Below are 8,320 nucleotides of genomic sequence, written 5' to 3'. Positions count from 1 at the left end.
AACCACAAAGTTTCCATGATGCCGTCTCCCTCTCTGAACTGACACAGGAAGTTGTTTTGGGCTCTCCTTTTCCACTGAACTATGGCTCTGTCTGCTCTGACTTGGCCTTAACTCGCCCACAAACCTGACGCAGAGTGCACACTGATTTCTTAGCCTTTTTTAGAGGCATTCCTGTCATTTTACATTGTTTTTCTCTATGTGATTTGGCTTTAATGTTGCTGGATCTACTTCATTCATTTGGGCTTTAAACCAGATGGTTTCTGAGTTTCTGAGGACAGTACCTGCCCCTTAATGTAGCTTTATTCTATTATTTAGTTCACACTCAAAGCTTGGCTGAATATCCTAAGTTATTTATGCTCTGTGCTTAGAAGGAAAAACTGCACCGCTGAGATAAGTTGTCTGTAGCTGTATTTACATTACCTTCTTCTGCTCACGCATGAAATTCTTGATACCTAGTGACTTAAATCTGAGGGGGGATTCATCATAATTAAAATAAATTATGTAACATAAATGATCAAGAATTCATACAGCTGTACATATCTACCCATATGTATAGGTCTGCGTGTTTATTTATAGTACTGGTATTTCAGCCTGTTGGAGGCCTAAAAGGTCAATGAAGTCCAGATTTAATGCTGTTTAACACAAGTATCTTTTACATATTTGTGCCTCTTTTCCACTGACTCTATTTAGGTTTGACGGCTCCACTCCACTCGGTCTCCCTCTACTTGGAACGGAACCTGTTGTGTCTCCATTGACCCACCGACGGCTCAAGCTATGGCTTGAAGCTCCGCCTCCAGCTGTCAGTTTAGTGTGCTGTGCCGCTATTAACATTACTGTGTGACATTGTCACATTAAAGTGATCTGAGTGAAATGATAAAAAAAGTATTATATTGAATACATACACAAATTGAAAATAAAAACATAAACAAAATACAAATAATGGTTGCATTACTGTATATGCAAAAATGGCATTTATGTTTTTATTTTTCATGTATAAAATGATACAGCAAGACATTTTTCTGAAACACAGTCCAGCCAGAAGTTATAAAATAAGGAACAGGGATTTTGATGTGAGCAGGTGTGGCAGGAAAAGAGGAAAGGAGGGACGCCACTGTCTGGACTGGCTATACTTCAAAATTTGTTGAAGAAGTTACAATTGTAACAAATCTCTCTTTCTGAGCACTCCAACCCTGGAAAGTATTATAGAAGAAACAATACAAACAATTACTCAGTTTTTATGTTAAATGAACCTACTGATGACTGTAGGTGCAAAATAAACTTTGGTTTTTGTGTTTTAAATGATTGTTGTCTGTGACCAACTTGTGAGTCATTCCTCAGCTCACCTGTGTCCTAATGCATAACACAGAACACACAAGTGCCCATTAGTTTGTGAGTGATTGCATACATAACACAAAAATAATAAAGAACAATGCAGAAAGCCAACACATCTGTCTACAACTATATTTTTCATAGTGTAGACTTCAAAAGCCAGCAGAAACTGTGTTATCATGGCGGTAGATAAGGAACGTAGAGCAGTAAACAGAGTTTTATCATGTGTCAGCGAGAGTTAGTGACAGTAATACCTAAAGCCTTCTGCATGAGTCAGACTTTAAACGCCCACAAACAACTGATGATCAAGTCCAGTCTGGGCAAAGGCAAGCTATCACTTTTCTGAGGGCTGCTGTTTGTGATGCAAGCTGTAGTTTTGCAGAGCACAGCAACAAATGTGGAGCAGTTAACTCAAAGTGTGAATATCTCGTCTTCGGATCGGTAAAAGTGCAAAATACTGCAAATACAGGAGTAAAGACTCTGAGTCTCAGGTCTGTTAGTCAATCAGCTTCATGGAGGAGACTAAATTAATTCTACTGACAACAGTTGTTTGGATAAAAAAAAATCTAATTTATTACTACACCTGTATGAACTAGCTTATACCATCAAACACTTCAGATCATTCTGCTATAATCCACAACCTTTTAAGGAGCACTTTTAATAAATAAAATAGAAAACCAATTCCAGTTATCCATCTTGTTATCACTCTCTGTCTTTGCCAGTAACCAGAGTGAAACAAACTTTGATCAAAGTATGTGTGTGAATATCAGCCTGGAAGCATAACGCAATATTAAATGTTCAGCTTTTCTTGCAAAGTAAGCATGTTGAACAGGTGGCATGGGGAGGATTAAGCTGTCTGTAGAGGATAGCTAAAACTTTCCCACTGAAAACAAAGGACAGCAAGTATCAACAGGTATGACTCTTCTGCCTCACTGTGTAAATAGTCTGCAAATATGAACACAGCATGAAAGGTTGAACAAGGTAATTTCTATTTTATATATACATGATTAAACTCTTTATTAAGATATATCCACATATTATCCATTGTTAGTTTTATTCATCTTTCTAAAAAATATGTGTTTTATAGCTAAGGAAAAAGTTACACCCTACCTTTAATAGCTAGTGCTACACCGTTTGGCTGAAAAAACTGATTCTCATTGTAGGCCTCTGCCAATCTCTGACATCTGTCCTGAAGAAAGATTGCCGCACTCCTCACTTAAGCTGTGAGACCTTTAAGGACTTTCTTGCATGTACAGTTAGTTTCAAGTCATCCCACAGCATCTCAAAAGGATATTCTCCCAATTTCCTCAAACACCCTCTGAGACATGGTAGAACATTGTGGATTCTATGATGCTGAGCTGTCCAGTACCTGCTGCACCAAACCAACCCTAAACACTCCCACCTATATGTTTCACAACTGGTATAAGGTTATTTTCCTGGACTGCTGTATTTGGCTTACACCAAACATGTCCTCTGTTCTGTTGACCAAATAATGTTGTTTTAGACTGTCCAAAGAACAATTATTTAAGAAATCTTAGTCTTGCTATTGAGTTTTTCTTATAGAGCAAGGGTTTCCTTGTTACACAAACAGCAGGGAAGTTAAACTTGTGATGTCTCTTTTTAAACATAACAAATTAAAGAATAAAAGTTAAAGAGAGCAAGCCTCCCTCCAGACAAAAACTTTTTCTTTAGAGCACACAGCAAACGTACACCTCGACCAGATGCAGTCCATTAATAATCTGCATCTGGTCAAGCTAATTCCTAAATTACTTTGAAAATTCCAAATTTGCACTGGTGCGGTTTGCAGCTGAGTTTGAAGCGGCTGGGATGAGGATCAACTCCTCCAAGTCCGAGGCCATGGTTCTCGACTGTAAAAGGGTGGCTTGTCCTCTTCAGGTTGGAGGGGAGTTCCTGCCTCAAGTGGAGGGGTTTGAACTTTGGGTCATGACCGAAAGAACGAGATCCCGGATACAAGTGGCTGAAATGAGCTTCCTCCGTAGGGTGGCCGGGCACTCCCTTAGAGATAGGGTGAGGAGCTCGGCCATCCGGGAGGGGGTCGGAGTAGAGCCGCTGCTCCTCCACATCGAGAGGAGCCAGTTGAGGGGGCTCGGGCATCTATACTGGATGCGTCCTGGACGCCTTCCTCGGGAGATGTTCCAGGCAGGTCCCACCAGGAGGAGGCCCAGGGGACGACCCAGGACACGCTGGATGGACTATGTCTCTCGGCTGGCCTGGGAACGCCTTGGGCTCCCCCCGGAGGAGTTGGAGGAGGTGTCTGGGGAGAGGGACGCCTGGGTGTCTCTGCTGAGTCTGCTGCCCCCGCGACCCGGTCCCGGATAAGCGGAAGACGACGAGTACGAGTACTTTGAAAATTCCTTTTTTTTCCTTTGTTCTAAATGCATTGCTGTTTGTCTGTAATAACAAAGCCCAATTTCTTTCACCTGGTTATTTTGCAAACCAGCAAGTAAGCTCTGGCTAACAGTCATTAAAATCTGTTAATACAACACATTCCTATAAACATTTTTTAACTGCACAGTATGCTGCACTAAATTTGGCTTGGAAACTGGAGCTAGGATGTAGAAAAAGCATCACATTGGGGTTGATCATGTTGTAGTTGCATGTTGGAAAACTAGTGGAATATGCTAATTCTTGTGGTGCTAACCACAGCAAAATAAGTCAATAAAAATCACTCCATCTTTTGCATCACATAATAATGATTACAAAATAGGTTGTATAGTACTACGGCCGTTTTTAGCAGATAGTCGCTAATAAATAGTTAATGTCTGCAAGCCTCACTATGTTTTAAACGAGCAGCAGCCATAATGAATGTTGATTCTAAATTTAGAAGGTGTTTATCAGACTCAGGACTCAGAAAATCTGACTTCCAATTAAAACTAGAACGCAATATTAAAACAATCATAAATTAACATTTTACTGTTCAGATTTACTGGTTTACTGCATGTGAGGTGATTTTTATTTTGATTGTAAAGTTAAACTTGGTGAAGGTTAAATTGGACAAAGACCAGGTTTGCCCAACCTGAAGGTTCTGGGTTATCTCAAAGGTACTATCTCCTTCACAATAGCTTGAAGTTGTACGGTCTCGATTATCTTAAGAGTACTACCTCCTCTACAAAACATTTTTTTAAGGTGAAGAACCTTCCTTTAAGCCATCTCTCCAGTGGTTTCTGGTTGAGTCTGTGGAAATGTACAAGACAAACTCAAAAGACTGCTGTTACTGGAAATAGTAATGCAATTTTAATTACTGGGTTATTATTTTTATAGACGTTTGTAGGTCTATCTGAGAGTCAGTTAATTGTAATACCTTCTTTGAGACTATTTTAGAGTATTTTATATTAATAACCGCCAGTCTCGTCCTTCAAACTGTCTGAACACTGTACTTGCTGCTTTATTTTGGCTACAGTCATTTCATATTATTCCTTGCATTACAAAGTCTAAAACTAATCTGGCTGACTCAGTGATGGGGTTCATGCCAGGACATGTTGAAGAACTGCCCAGCTGGTGATTTGTCTGTGAAGGCTGGATTTAAAGAGTGTGGTGACGGAGACAGAAACCTGAGAGGTTAAATTTCACTTTTATTCTACATAAGTACTACATCCTTGACATCTAATGGCAGAAGTAAAAAGAATGAGATATGGCTTGAGACCTTTTAGAGGTGTCCTATAACACCAAAGGTTATATAAAATGTTGAGCAGGGTGTATATGAGAGGCATCATTGCTGAACTTTAATCAAGGCAATATCCTGCTTCTGGTAGTTTACTGCTGTTACGTTAAGGAGTTGTGTCAGGGCATGTTTGGCTATATCTGGGGCAGGATCACTGAGGTGTGGGTGTGTTTCTTTCTGTCTGTGGGTAGACGACAGCTAACAGCTGCAGAGGAGGCATTACTGACTTTTAACTTCCTCCAAAGGGGGGTCGGTGCTCAGGGTTTTCAAAGTTTTCTTATTCCAGATCAGACTGAAGATTTGACAGATTGATATCAAGGTTGATATGTTAAAGGCAAAAACGTTACTCAGATTACAGCTTAAAGAGTTAAAACCGATGAACTAGTGCCATAGTTTCAAAGTAAAAATTACAGCTCATCCTCAAAGCGCCTTTACAAATTTGAAACTTCATTTAGAATATATTTCCTTTAGGTATGTATGTGTATGTGTGTACGTGTGCGTGTGTGTGTGTGTGTGTGTGTGTGTGTGCATGCATGATCTTGAAAAACCAAGCAGTTTTGAAATTGGCATTTAGATTTTTTATTATGATACCTAACCCTCACATCCTTGCAGTCCATACCTTTCCTGTTTTCTTTCTCTCTTCCCGTTTTGAAATAAATAATTTAAATATGTGTGTAAAGGTGCAACAGATTGAGACAATAATTACAACATATACATTTGAATATGTTTAAAAATGTATTTTTAAAGCCTGTCTTTAGAACCTCTTCTTAATATCAACAGATTTTGTTAAGATATCACATTAAGTATTTAAGACAATCTTCTTATCTTCCCAAGCTGCCATTATTTATACTATGTTCTACACATATGGTCACAAAGGCTCTCAGGATTGCAACATAGATACATATTTTCTTGTTGTCAGCTCAAGCATCTATAGAGGCTATAGAATATGACAACTAGCTCCACCCTCTACATAGACATGTCTACACATATTCCCAGAGAACAGTAAATTGCTATGAGGGACCACACTGATCTGGGCTAAAGATCTGACAGGCCCTACCTCTCTGTCGCTGCAGTAATTAAATGAGCAGCACTCAGGAAATTGGCCCTACACTGCTTTTGTTTCTGCTATCAGTGTTCCTGGGAGAGCAGGGATAGATGGTTAGACCAGAGAAAGGAAAAAATTATTATGAAACAGAAAATATTGCAAATATAGGAAGTACTGGTCATTGGATGAAATAAGGGGATGAAAATAATCTGGGTGGCAAACAAGTTCCTGAGACAATCCAAGTAAAATGTCCAGTAGGACTAAAGGGGAAATGAGCAACGACTCTTGCTAAAGGGGTGTGAATGTCACAGAATTTCTTCTCTCAGCCTCTCATTTGAATACTACTGGTCATTGTGTTTTTATGCTCAGTCCAATTTGATCTGTTACACTGCTGGTTTGTGTTAATGTGAAAAAGTTGAGGTGTCATTGTTGAGTCACTCTAAATCTGAGAGCGATACTGTGTTGGGCAGCAGAGAGGTTAACTGAAATCAACGTTATTTAATATAACTACAATAAAAACAATTGTTATAAGTAAATCAACAAAATAAATTACATTGCTGTTTTCCCATATACGGACTCATCTTGTTTCAGCAGTTATAATCTATTGTGAAATAAATAAATTTTCCATTTGGTCAGTTTATTTTCAGGGGCCCTGTTGATGCCATCTATTGTAATGACAGATCAAAATAGGCTTCTTTATGTTTATGACTATTGACATTGTACGTGCGCTGCGATGGACTGGCAACCTGTCCATGGTGTACCCCGCCTCTCACCCATAGACTGCTGGAGATAGGCACCAGCTTTCCTGCAACCCCACTATGGAAGAAGCGGTATAGAAAATGAGTGACTGACTGACATTGTACGTAGATTCTCAATAAGCATCAAAACAGTGAGTGAACACATATGCAATTATGTAGCAAACCAAAAATTGTAAAATAACTTTAAATATGTTATATTTTATCCTTAAATCCTTAAAGTAGCCGCCCTTTGCTGTAATGACTGAAATATTAACCTTTGCCCATCTCTCAATGAACGTCTGGAAAGTTCTTTCAAGACTCTTGAAGGTCATCGACAGAATGCCAAGAGATCAAAGCAGTCATCAAAGCAAAGGGTGGCTATTTTGTAATAATCTAAAATGTAGAAATGTTTAGAGTTATTTAATACATAATTCCATGTGTGTTCATTCACAGGTTTGTTTTCTTTGGTGAGAATCTACAATTTAAATAGTCATGAAAATAAAGAGACACATTAATTGAGAATAGTGCTCTAAAACCTTTGACTGGTAGTGTATAATGGAGCAAACACTTTTAAAGCACTTGAACCAGTCTGTCCATTCTTCTCTGACATCTGTACAGAAACAGCAGCTCAAATCACCTTTTGCTAAAACCAAGTTATGCAGAATACCACTCCTGGACATACATATCAAATCTTAAAGATGGGCTACAGCTGCAAAAAATTAAAAAAAGCAAAAATCCCTTCTGCCTTGTATGAGTAGTTAAGGCTGGTGGTAGTGTGATTATATGGGGGATATATTTTGGGACTCTTAGAATCCCTTTTTACCTTATAAATTGGCCAGGAGGATGGACTAGTGTCTCAGCTCTGAGCTACTTCCCATGATGGAGCTCCTCAACTTATCTCTAAGGCTTAATGAGACCAGCCAGCCTGTGAAGAAGTTAATTCTAGCTGGTTGTATTTTCACGTTCTTTCAGTCATGGTCAATATCTCATGACCACTAGTAAGGCTCAGTTTTTTAGATTTAATTTATAGTTGACCTTGCCTTTAAAGTACTTGCACTGTAATAAATTTAGATTTCATAATATATGTTATGATATATTTCTTTACCACCTTCTTGAGTGTCACTATCCACCCAACTCTGGGTGCCATGACTTTTATGTGCAAATCAAATAATATGAAGCAACTGCAAGTCATCATATTTCTTCAGATTGATTTTTTGCAGCTCTTGAAAGCCCCAGGTGTGTGCTCATGTGAAATTAGATTCATTGCTGCAGAATGCACAACCTTCAGCAATGGTCCCCATTAGCTGGAAGGTGACAGAGGACACTAATTGACTTCTCTACTTGCAGCAGCAAAATAGTTGATCAAGTGCTGGCAAGCTACAAGGCCTGGAAGGCAGGACTAATTTGAGCTTTGTGAGGTTCTGCGCGTTGCTATCACATTAAGCCATCCCTGCTAATGTTCTTGGGCTCTCCTGTCAGCTCCTGTGAGCTAGCCAAAACAGCATAGCGTATTTATGGAATTAATTC

This window comes from Girardinichthys multiradiatus, chromosome 17, assembly GCF_021462225.1.
Source record: "Girardinichthys multiradiatus isolate DD_20200921_A chromosome 17, DD_fGirMul_XY1, whole genome shotgun sequence".
Classification (NCBI taxonomy): domain Eukaryota; kingdom Metazoa; phylum Chordata; class Actinopteri; order Cyprinodontiformes; family Goodeidae; genus Girardinichthys; species Girardinichthys multiradiatus.
Note: the sequence above shows the minus strand (reverse complement) of the source record.